The sequence below is a fragment of the Prenolepis imparis genome, unplaced genomic scaffold (genome assembly GCF_030444845.1).
Source record: "Prenolepis imparis isolate NDT839.2.m4 unplaced genomic scaffold, iyPreImpa1.0 SCAF_4, whole genome shotgun sequence".
NCBI classification, from domain to species: Eukaryota; Metazoa; Arthropoda; class Insecta; order Hymenoptera; family Formicidae; genus Prenolepis; species Prenolepis imparis.
In genome coordinates, this window is record NW_028141162.1 from 20,059,291 (window position 1) to 20,072,655 (window position 13,365).

Consider the following 13,365-nt stretch of genomic DNA (forward strand, 5'->3'; position numbering starts at 1 on the left):
ACTATTCTTGTGCTCTGCCGCTGCACTAGCGGCACCGATCGAAAGTGTGTCTTTCTTTAGGCCTCGTAACTAACCTGACAATTTCTCTAAACAATGGGAAAAAAAAATTTTTTTTTACAAGGCGCATTGGACGAAAAGCTCGAACACGGAGCAACTTTTTTTCGATGTAGATTCACCATACCAAAGGAGATCAAAATCGGTGAAGAGTCAACCGCGACCTCCCCTTGTAAGTATTTCATTGAACACTTTGTATATATACATAGATATCTATATATCATCATCTATTATTCTTCGTCATCATCTTTATTATTATTTTTTTCTTCATTCTTTTTATTTTGTATTTCTTTTTTCATTCTGTAATATAAAATGATCATTAATTAAATCTATATTCATTATTACTAATAAATTATTTTTTGAATATTAATAAAAACAAATATGTATTACTTTTCTCTCAAAACTCGCTGCGGAGCATTTGCTAACCAATTGCCTATTTTTTTTTCCACCTGATTTTGTTTGATATTTGTATCACATTTCATGACTGTCTCTGAAAAGTTAAAATGCCAATGTTAAGTTTCTTAAAAAGCGTAACTATGATTTCGTAAAAATTTGATTTATTTTTGTCATTTCAAAAATCAATCATTTTAAAGTAAAGCACATTATATATTGTATATGTATAATACTTTTGTTACTTTCAAATAAGTTTATCATAATATGTAATTTTTTATATAAAATGTGTGAAATATTGCTTTAAATAACAAAAAAAACCATGTCATTTTCCAGTACGGACTATAATCTAAAATTATACTTACCAATAATGCATTTCGTGATTTTGAATTCGGACAGAGCTTTCTTCTTCTGTTTTCCGAAATAACTGAATTCGGAAGCAAATTTGTTTGTAAATGCTTTTGCTAAAATATTAATCGTAATTTCGTAAGCATCTCGTCCTCCTCTTTTAGCAAACAGTGTGATCTGTAATTATTATTACCAATATTTAATCTTTTGAGTGTTTATAAAGGTGCTTGAAGATGCTTTTCAGCATTCATTATTCATGCAAATTAAACATATAGAATAATGTAGTCAAACTTTCATACATTAAGAATACTTATTATATAACATACAATAAATTGTAATATATAATTCTGATCAATCTTTTAAGATAAATATGCATATTTCCGAAAGTTAGAATTCCAATATACAGCAAACTTCATAAACAAAAACTATTCCCACAAATTGCAAAAGTATATGCTAGAATGTTATAAAATTCTATAACCAACACAAAACAAAAAATTTGAACAAAATTTTTTTATAAAATACTGAGATATACAGGGTGCCCGATAATTCGCGAACCACCTCTCGTGTGCATGTAGAGCATGTTATGAGTAGAAAAGTCCTCTACCATTTTGTGATTTTAACAATGAGAAATTAATTTTAAAAAATCAGTCAATTCACGCGCCAACAAGCGCACGGCTAGAAAAGATAGTTCAATTCAATAATATATTATGTGGTCACTATGCACGCAACGAGAAAAGACAGCCCAATGTTTCGCGGTTACTAGGCACGCGACGAAGTTCAATTATGTATTGCGCTTAGCAACTATAACATTGGGCTCTCTTCTTACCGTGTGCATAGTGATTATGTAATACTGGATTGTCTTTTCTCGCCGCGCGTTTGTAGGTGCGCAAATTGTAGCCGATCTTTTAAAACTATATAATTTCTCATTAATTATTATGAAAATCGCAAAATAGTAGAGGACTTTTCTACTCACAACCAGTTTAACACGCTTTACATGAACACAAGAGATGGTTTGTTAATTATCGGGCACCCTGTATATGGATTACTTTTTAAAAATGCAATAAATATTAATTGTAAAAGAAATAAAACAGAACATTGTAGAGAAATGATATTTAGACTAGTATAAAACATATATTGCGAGAGTGTGAGTTATAAGACATGCTTTTATAGTATTTTTAAATACTCACTATATATGCACTTTGATGTGGTATGTAAAAATTGTTGCGTTGCGTAAACAAATTTAACAATTTTAATACGTTACTTAGCATTTACAATTTATAAAAACAAATTCTTTAAATATGTAATTACAATAATAAAACGTAACAAAACTAATAAAATCAATAATCGAATAATATGTTATTTTTAAGGCTCTTGAACTCTCGCCGACCATGTTGAAATTGTGACGTCAGAGACGAGAAAGCACACGCTGAGAAATTCTTGCGTGTCATTTTTAGATAAAAAGATATTTCGATAAAACATCACTTTAGATAGCTTTAGCACACTTAAAATATTCCTAAAACTATCCTTTTCCCTTTATAATCCATCAACAGTTGTAAAATGATTGTGACACGAGGTCTGATCCGTATAGTCTTGCACATGCGCAGTCATTCCACATGAGAAAGTCTGATATCACAATTATTTTATGTTATTGATTGACTGTCAAGGAAAAAAAATGGTTTTGGAGTATTTTAAAAGTGTGCTAAAGCTATCTGAAGTGATGTTTTATCGAAATATCTTTTTATCTAAAAATGGTATGCAAGATTTTTCAGTGTATATTTTCTCGCCTTTGACGTCACAATCTAAATGGCCGCGACGAGTACTCAGGAGTCTTAATTATCATAATTACATATTTTTAAAAGAATTATAAAGCTCAATTATTTTACGTTAAGGCTTTTGATTCCTCGCTAAAGTTGTACTTGTTTTACGATGTCAAAATAGAAAACATATGCCAAGAATTCTTGTGTTGTACGTTCAAGTGAATACAAAATCATAAAAAATGGATTAAAAAGGAAGTTTTTATATCAAGTTTATTTAGTAGTTTAATTGTCCAAAGAAAAAAAAGAATTCGAAGTATTTTACAAGTAGTTGACATGATCACTATAATCCTGTGAGTATATTTTTTATTGTAATATATATAACGCAAAAATTCTTAGCATGCGTTTTCTCTTCTGACGTTATCAGACTAGTAGGCCTATTACGATTTTTGAAACAAGATGAAAAGTACGAAAATTCATTAGAGTATCTATGATTTTACGTGTCGAAATCTAGTAAATTGTTCACTTTTGTAATTTTTACTTCGTTTCAAAAACCATAATAGATCCCAAGGACAACTGCAGCGAAGGAAGCAAAAACTTTAATATAACCAAAATTGTATAAAGGCGCAAATGTACCACATCCTTCTCGAATGCGCGGTTTTTCAAATTTTCTTCCATAGCTTGCAGCGCATTGTTGTCCTTAAGTGGAAACAAATCATTCAAGTTTCTTTCGTTAATCACAGATTTTTCTAGAGAATTTATTGTAGAATCATTATGTTTCTTCTCTCGAAAATCCATTATTACTTTTCGTATTTCTTTCATTTCTTGCAATATGGCATTATTTTTCTTGATATTTTCTTCTTCTAAAGCTATAATAGATATCATTAGATTATAATCATATAAATACTGCAAGTAACAACACACATGTAATAATAACAAATAGTTTTATTACCAATTATGTAATTAAGTTTTTTAGTCATCTCGGAATCCGTTATATTATTTTCATGACGAGAACTACTAGCAGCATTTACACTTTTTTTTAAGCGTATTTACAACATGACTTATATTTCCTCTTTGCGTGAGCACTTTATTCCTCTTATCATCTGTAGGAGAATTTTATATGTTCTTCAAAAAATGTTATATTATAAAAGAAAAAAAAACACGCAAGAGAAGGAATGCAATGTTAAAGTTAAAAAAAATTAGAAGTAGTATCGTGTATATAATATTCAATTATTATATTTAATAATATTATATATAATAAAATTATTTATATATAATATTTCAAGTATAAAAACTTACCAAAACCATCAATAACATTATTAACATTTGTATCGTAACAAGATGAACTTTCCGGCAAAATGCAATTTCTCGATTTCGAAGGGATTTGTTTACTTCCTTTTGTGCAGTTATTTGATTGCTCACATATTTCTGCTGAATCAAAAAATATTTTTAATTTTCTGTACATAATTCGTGACATAAATATTTACTTCAAAAAGGATAGTGTATTTACCCTCACTAGCAATTAAATCTTCATTATCAAGAAAATTTTTTCTAGAAGTCAATGACATTAAAGTTGTCGGCATTCTTAATTTATTCCAAGACTTATTTTTGTTCTTTTTTGTATTGTCTTGTGATTCCTCATCATCATCTTCGCTCGTTGAATAAATTGTTTTTTTTTCCTCTCATGTCTACTTTTTTTCAATTGTTCGTCGTCATCACAATCAGATATCATTTGGGCTAATCGAACTTTCTCTCTCGCAGTTTTTAAGTCATCTTAAATACAATATTAAAAATGTATTAACGTATTGTAATGCAGTTGTACTTGATTTGTACAATACTCGCAAAGAAAGAGAAAAAAATGTTACTTACGAACTGATTTTCCAAACACTCTAATAATAGATAACGTGCTCCAATCTTCTTCAACTTTGTCAATATTTATAATGGCCCTTTCAATACCAGCATTTGAATAAGGAGGCCATTTACATATTAGCTCTTCAGTATTGATCCATGAACTTGGTACTGCCATAATACCATCTTCAAACTCGACTATACTATACATTTTTGGACGTATCTTTGTTGAACCACTATTTCCTTAATTTATACAAGAGCAAAAATTTTTTATATTACAAAAAAAAATTCATACATTGTTCATTCATTATGCCCGTAAAAATACTACAAGAATATGAAAAAATTACTGGTATAATAATAAATTTTCAATAATAATATATTATTAAAGTACTATTATTATACCGGTAGTTTTTTCGTATTTTTGTAGTTATTTTTCCATATGGGTGATCAGAAATGAATGTGGAACAATATGTTCAGATTACACTTATGGTACTAATATAAAACAAAGGCTCATTTTATGGGCTGATTTTTGACGACAGAATCAAAATGATCCAGATTAAAATGATCCTGTGCTGTGATTGGTCAAATCTGAAATTTGAATAAAATTTCAATGAAATTCAATGAAATTTCAGATTTGACCAATCACAGCGCAGGATCATTTTAATCTGGATTATTTTGATTCTGTCGCGAAAGCAGCCATGCTATAAATGTTTTGAAGCGCCATAAGATCAGTCGTCTTTCTTTAAACACTCCTAGCTTAAGTGGAATATATTTTATGTGAATATATTTTTACGCGTGAAAAATATTTCGTACACATGATTGAAATGTTCAAGGAATGTCACAAAGAGTTACGAGGCAATCAGAATATTTTAATTATATGATATTTTAATTATATAATGTCCGATTTGTAAGGAAATTGAGTTTATTTGTTTCTTTATTGTTAATTTTAAGTTCACATTTCGCGCGCTTATTAAGTTTATGTGCGATACTCGTATCTCGGACTTGATCTGAGTAGATGGCGTTTCGGTCGTAAGGAAGAGATCGCGAGCGCTCAGAGAAGAACCAGATGTACGCAGGTTACGGACCCGTATGGTTCGGTACATTACAGAAATAAAAATTCTAGTTTACACAAGTCAAGGTCTGTTTCGTAGATTATTCCCAATAATTAATTCGAAGCAGTGCAACTAAGAAATCGATCAATTACGAAAACATTCATATAATATTTTTATTATAAAATTGATAGAATTGATATTTTTATATTATAAAGAAGATAGAATATATGATATTTTTATTTTAAAATTGAACATATAAATAAATATAATATATTTATTTTATTATATTTTTAATTAATTTAATTAATTTTATTACATTTTTAATTTATTTAATTTATTTTATTGTATTTTTAATTAATTTATTTTATTACACTTTTATTAAATAAATAAATATATATATTTATATAATATATTGAGAAAGAAAGATGAAAAACCTTTGCAATAAATAGCACGACGAATAGTAGAATATAATTTGCCTTTGAGAAATATAAAAATGCGATGCATGTATTCATTCGAAAAACGTCATCATGATGATCTTTTAGATATACATTTCAACATCTTGTCTATAAAATATAAAATTATGCGTACTAGCAATTGTTTTATTAATTGTGATGACAATAAAAATGGATGCTTTATTGAAAAATGGAATAATTATTGAATCGGTTAATTTTATTATACATCAAAATTCATATAAATATAAGTATAATTGAATATACATATAAATAAATAAATATTTTATATTCTAAATAATATAATATTAAATATATGATACAAACTACTTCCTAACGTGTGTGATAAGTGTGATATAATTTTCAGTAAAATTTTTTTCAATATTTATTGTTTTCCCTATTCTTCTTACTAATATCTAAAAAAAATTAAACATTAGTATGAAGAATAGGAAAAACGATAAATTTATTAACATTATATGTATTTCATAAGTTTAAGTTTTATATTACAACATGGCCACGTTCTAATTTCGTGCTTTCTTTCGACTATTACAACTCCAATATCTGAAGAATCAATTGGAACTGAATATAGAATGCCACAAGAAAGCAATTGTCTCCCAACAATGTATGATACATTTTGATGTATAATAAAATTAACCGATTCAATAATTATTCCATCTTTCAATAAACAGCATCCATTTTCATTGTCATCACAATTAATAAAAAAATTGTTGGTACGCATAATTTTATATTGTTTTATAGACAAGATATTGAAATGTACATCTAAAGGACCGTCATGATGATGACGTTTTTCGAATGAATACGTGCACTTCATCTTTACATTTCCCAAAGGCAAATCATATTCTACTATCCGCCGTGCTATTTGTTGCAAAGGTTTTTCACCTTTCCTAACATATTTCATCAACATACCAATGTAATTCTCACAACGGAAAGCACTGAAATTATCTAGCGGTCCATGTTGTCTAACATCTGCTGCAAGATGCAATAAATTATGTACATTATAGCTAATGTATTGTATTCCATATAATATTTCAAATTGTTCGACAAAATGCCGTAGCAGATCTTCTGCATATGTAATATTTGAAGGATCGGAAGAAAAAGTAGGACTTGCTAATATTGTAATTGCAATATGTAAAAATAAGAAGTGTTCATATAATTTTTTTTGTAATATATTTTTCAAAACTACTGGTCCTAAATATAAAAGAAAAAGACGTAATTCTGTTGCTTTCCACAGTTTCAAATATTTTAGCGATCTTGGTTTTCTATTGAAATCAGATGGTATAATTTTCCTTAACTCGATTAATGCATCAGATATCTTGTTAACATCATTCGCGGAGAGTCTGACAGTAAGTGGTCCATTTAGCCACAAAAATAATAATTTTCTCATCACTCCCAAACATACCAAATGCATGTAATCAAGTGGAACATTTTTAACAAAATCAAAATGTGGAATTTGTGTAAGAATAGTTTCACCCAATTGGTAATCAAAACTATAGGCATAATTTCTGAACAGTTCATTTGTTCTTAAGATTTTATTTGCACCTTTTCGAAAAGTCACCCTATTGTTGATAAATTCGCCTTCGATAGTGCATTTTGTGCAGCTATTAAACCCGGTGTGATTTTTTACTTGCAATACGTACGCTTTTGCAGGAGCATCACATATTAGGGCTTTCAATCTAACATTGTAACGATAGTTATTAAAAAGAATACCATTATTAGTGAAATCAATTGCTTCATGTACAAACTTCGCGAGAAATTCATTACAATTGCCAGGTTTCCCTTCTCCATAAAATATACCAACTACAGCAACGCTTTTCGAAATAGTATCAGAGCATAAAATTGGCCATATGCCTTTTTCTGTATATTTTCCCAATATAGCTCCATCAATGTTAATCAAAAGATCAATGTTTATATTTTCTAAATAATCTGTTTGCTTGCAATTCATTAATAGACGTGTAATTGCTTCTTCTAATCCGCAATGCCAATATTGGCCTTTGTCAATAACATTCACTTCTGTATACGTAGGAATTTTAAGAAGAGTCCTACAATCTTTTGGAAAAAGTGTATTTGTATATTTCCTTAAAATTTGCAAAAGTAAATTGATTGATTTTCCTGGAGGTTTACATTCTTTTACATATGTGATAATATCTGCCACAAACCTATCGTTATGTAATTTCTCAATATCAGATTGTTCATCTTCACTCAAAGATTCATTATTGGTTGGTGAAATACACAGATATTCATCATATATCGTATTTACATTATCGACGCAATCTATTGACGGAATAAGTTGATTCGAATTACAAGGGGAAGAAAATTCTTCACGAGCACAAATTGTAAAATTGTCCGATTCTTCTGAAATCGGTGCAACATCTACCTGTTCTTCGTTATTACAAACTTTCTTACATAGTTCTTTTTCCGAGACCGCTAACGATTCATCTAAAATTCTTTTCAAATCGGAAGTAGTTCTTTTTTTAACCAGACGACGGATATGTCTGTTCGAATATAGACTACTATTCTTATCACATTCCATGATCTAAAAATCGATTTACATTCATAATACTAATTTTTTAATTTATGAAAAACGGATTAATTAAAATCCAGGCGCGGAAGTTGGTACGCAAATATTATAAATTTAAAAAGAAATTTGTTGATCAATTTTCATTATATGAATGAACGTTTCGATCCTCAGAATTTCACCATCTTCAGTATGAATGTTAAATATTAACTGTATCGAACATTGATCTTTAGCAAACATTGATCTTTAGCAAGTCAAAACAAACGTCCTTTACGGCTGGAACCGAAAATGACTTGAATCAATCAACCGTCGGATGAGTTGCTAAAAATCAACATCCGACAATTAATACTCAACACTCATGCTGAAAATAATCCAATTCTGAGGATCGAAACGTTCATTCAAATAATAAATTTACCAACGAATTTCTTTTTAAATTTAACATTTGTGCACCAACTTCCTTGTGGTGTCCAACTGGCTTTTAATTATTAGCCTGTTTTTCATTAGTTATATTAATAGTATTTGAGCCTTTAATTTATATACTAATTTTTTATTGTAATTAAAATTTTGCTAATTATAATTCAACTCATTATACAAAAATTAATAAAAAATAATAAAATTAGTGCAAACATATGTTTTTATTCGTTATATGCACATTTAAGGCTGCATTCTGCTACATTTCTTATTTTGAATAAACCTCGGATTTTTCATTTTACTAATATATGCATTGACAATTAATTTTCTAAAACAAAGTATGTCATTTTAAAAGATTCACACAAATATCTCAGAAACTTTGTGTTATCTTAAAAAATGTTTCAAAGAAAAATTATTTGGTGTTGAGAGGGTCATCTGATGGTAATCTCTTTATTTAATCTTAGATCAAAATTTAAATGGTTATTTCAAATTCTTTTAAACGGAACCACTATAATTTTTTTATAAAAATCGATTCCTTACAATATTTTGTATAAAATGTCATAAGGGTAGGATGACCAAAGAGTATTAATAACTTATAAGATTTTATACTTTAATTTTATATAAACTATGAAATATCTCGAAAAATATTTATTTTCCGATTATCTTACTTTAATACTATTATGCACAACAAAATGAGAGGAGTCAATTGGTGTAAAGTTGTTAAAGAAAAATGTAATTCGCAATTAGCAGTTACATATTTTTTCTTCAAAACAATTATGTGTTTTCTTTACACTAATTGATTCCTCTCATTATTTTGTGCATAAAAGTATTAAGGTAAGATCATCGGAAAATAAATATTTTACGAGATATTTTATAGTTTATGTAAAATTATGTCACATTAAAATATAAAATTTCATAAACTATTAACACTTTTTCATCCTACATTTATAACGTTTTATATCAAAAATTGTAAGGAATCAATTTTTATAAAAAAATTATAGTGGTTCCATCTAAAAAAATTAAGTTGATCTTAAAATAACCCTCAGAACTTTAATTCAAGGAAAAAAATTAATATCAGATGATCCCCTTAACACCAAATAATTTTTATTTGAAACATTTTCAAAGTCTCAGAAATATTTAAGTGGATTTTTAAAATAGGACACCCTATATTATAAAAACTTTTAAAGATGCGCACTGCAATAAGTATATTCCCGAAATAAAAGATCTGTTCTTTATAGCTGAACTGCCTGCACTAGTTAAGAGTTTATCTATTTCCTTCCAATGTAATGTAAACAGATAAACTCTGAACTAGGGCAGCCAATTTAGTTATAAAGAACGGATCTATTATGAAGCAAATAACAAAATAAAAAATAATCTATATTTCTAAGCAATACTTTCTGGCATGCTATTCGTACAATTATTGGAACGTAGTTTAAACATTTCATTACATACTTACCTAATGAATGAATAAACTTCTGTCTTTGTCAAGACGTTCTATACTATATGTACTATATTCTGTTCTATACTGAAAACCGTTCCAACAATGGAATACAACACAACAATACTGCAACATAATAGAAAATAATAATTATTACTTATATATCAAACATAATAGTGCGAAGTTAAGTATGACTGTATTCGCATATTCATATTCATTGTTAATATTGAAAATCTACAAATCTACGCAGTCAATGTTGTACTTACTTCAGAAGATTAAGTATCTTGAGACGATATGAAAATTACAAAATTTTTTCTATCTCTGTCAGAACGTTCTGTATTATATGTATATTCTATATTGCGTGAGAACTGTTTTCTAAAGATGGAACACAACACAACAATACTGCAACATAATAAAAAATAACAATTATTACTTATATATCGAACAAAATATACAAAGTTAAGTATTCCCATATTCACTGTCCATACTAAAAAATAGTTAATATTACACATACTTCAAATTTTCAGTATCAACAATTAATATTGGAACGTAGCTTATATTACAAGAACAATAATTATAAAAAATCCTATGAATAATGAATTGTTAGTTTTTGCATATACAAGATGCGGAAGTACTTCTACAGCACTTTTTGTCGCATGGCAAGCGTTTTCGCGTCCTGTGTGCAAAAATTATATTAAACTGCTAAAGATTTTATTGAGATTAAGTTATTATATTATATTAAAAGTTAAAGATTGTAACCGTTAATGAATAAGCCTGTGACTCATTATTTAATATTTACAAATACAAATTAATTTTATTTTAAAATTCATTGAAATGCTTTTTATGATCATAACAATAAAATATGATTTTCACACGATATAACCTCAATTTCTTATAATAATAATCAATTGCAAAATATATATGTACATTATATTAATAACATATGTACATTATATTAATATATGCAGGAATAATTTTAGAAAACATTCACGTGAATTTTATTGAAAGATTACCTGAAATTAAAATTATTCCTTTATCTGTAGGCTGGTGCTCATTGAAGCCATGCATGAAGACCGGGAAAGAACCGAGAAGACCGGAAATTGCAATAATTGCGCATGTGTATCCGCAAAACTGTCATGGCTACCATAAATGCGCGTAATTTCAAAAATTTTAGAAATATATTCATACAGTAATTTATAATTACTATATTAGTATTAATACAAATATTATATCTAAAATTCACCCATGCATTTTTTATAATCAAAACTTACTTACCAGCTTTTAATTAATAAATTTATACATATAATTACCTTTCATCATTAGAAGAAACACTTAAAAAGCTGTTTATTTAAAATAATACTTTTTTAAAAATCTATATATTCACCAAAAAACATATATAACACTAATATAACTTCTAAAATAATTTATATATTGCATATGAAAAATGCAATATTAAAAAATTTCAATAACGTAACATTTTTTGATATCAAGAAAATTGCAGTGCGATATATCACATTATGATATTTATACGATATTGCATAATATTAAAATGTAATATATCACATGGTAATATTTGTAAAATATTGTAGTAATATTCTAAAATCATATATTATACTGCAATATAACATAAATATTACAGTGTAATATATCACATAGTAATATTTGTAACATATTGTAGTAATATTTTAAAATCATATATTACACTGTAATATAACATAAATATTACAAAATATTATATTGTGATATATCGCAATGTAATATCTCAGTAATATTTCAACAATATATAAAACATTACTGTAATATTGTAATATTGTAATTTTGCTGCAATATCACATGCTGTGTGGGTTCGTGATTGTGATCATAACTCGCTACCTAATGACATTCGAACGTTAATGAAGACAGAGCGAAAAGCTACGCAACACATTGAAAAAATGGATAATGGTTTTTATGTACATTTCGGTCTCTTAAATGGTTTGCTACGTTCATTGGAAAGATACTTTGAAGAATGTCCAGATTCTATTAAATTATTAATTAATTGTGATGGAATGTCATTATCAAGAAGTTCTGGTAGCCAGTTTTGGCCTATTTTAGTATCAATATATACAAATATTCGTACAGAACCTTTTCCCGTTGGTGTATATCATGGCTTTTCAAAACCAAAAAATGCGAATACTTATTTAAGTTTTTTCATGAATGAGGTGATAGAGATTCTCAGAAATGGCATTTTGTATAATGATAAAATATGTAAAGTATCGATTGCAGGCATTGTTTGTGATGCTCCTGCAAGAGCTTTTATAACATATACAAAAAGCCATTCCGGTTATTTTAGTTGTAATAAATGCACTCAGGAAGGAGAATATATCAATTCTGTCATTTTTCCGGATGTAACATTTACGTTAAGGTCTGATAAATCATTTCATAGTAAAGAACAAGAAGAACTCATATAGGTGCATCTGTTTTGGAAAAATTAGATATTGATATGGTAAATCAAATTGCATTAGATTATATGCATCTTGTTTGTTTGGGAGTAATGAAACGACTTCTCCTATTCTGAGTAAAAGGTTCGAAGAATATTCGTTTGAAGGTGGATCGCCAAGAATATATATGCAATGCGTTATTAGCAGTAAGATCTTCAATTTCATTAGAATTTGCAAGATTACCACGAAATTTAAAGGAATTAGACAAATGGAAAGCAATTGAATTTCGTTTATTTTTATTATATATTGGACCTGTTATTTTAAAATCAACAATGTCTGATGTATATTATACTCATTTTCTTACGCTTAGTATTGCTATAAGAATTTTGTGCGATCCTAAATTATGTATAAAAATGAATGATTATGCACATAATTTATTAGTTCATTTCGTAGATAATTATAATAAAAATCTCTATGGCCGAGAATATATGTCGTATAACGTTCACAATTTATTACATTTAGCAAATGATGTTAAAACTTTTGGCTCTTTAGATAAATTCAGCTGCTTTCAATTTGAAAATCATTTACGAAGGATAAGGCGAAAAATGCAAAACTCAGGAAAACCTCTAGAACAATTAATTAATAGACTTAATGAAGAAAATCAATTG

At 27.8% G+C, this 13,365-nt stretch overlaps 2 pseudogenes; both read right to left on the reverse strand.

The window, feature by feature from the left end:
- Positions 1–284: 284 nt before the first annotated feature.
- Positions 285–4,605, reverse strand: LOC145934777 (uncharacterized; annotated as a pseudogene).
- Positions 4,606–6,573: 1,968 nt separating this feature from the next.
- LOC145934760 (uncharacterized) lies at positions 6,574–8,446 on the reverse strand (annotated as a pseudogene).
- Positions 8,447–13,365: the final 4,919 nt, after the last annotated feature.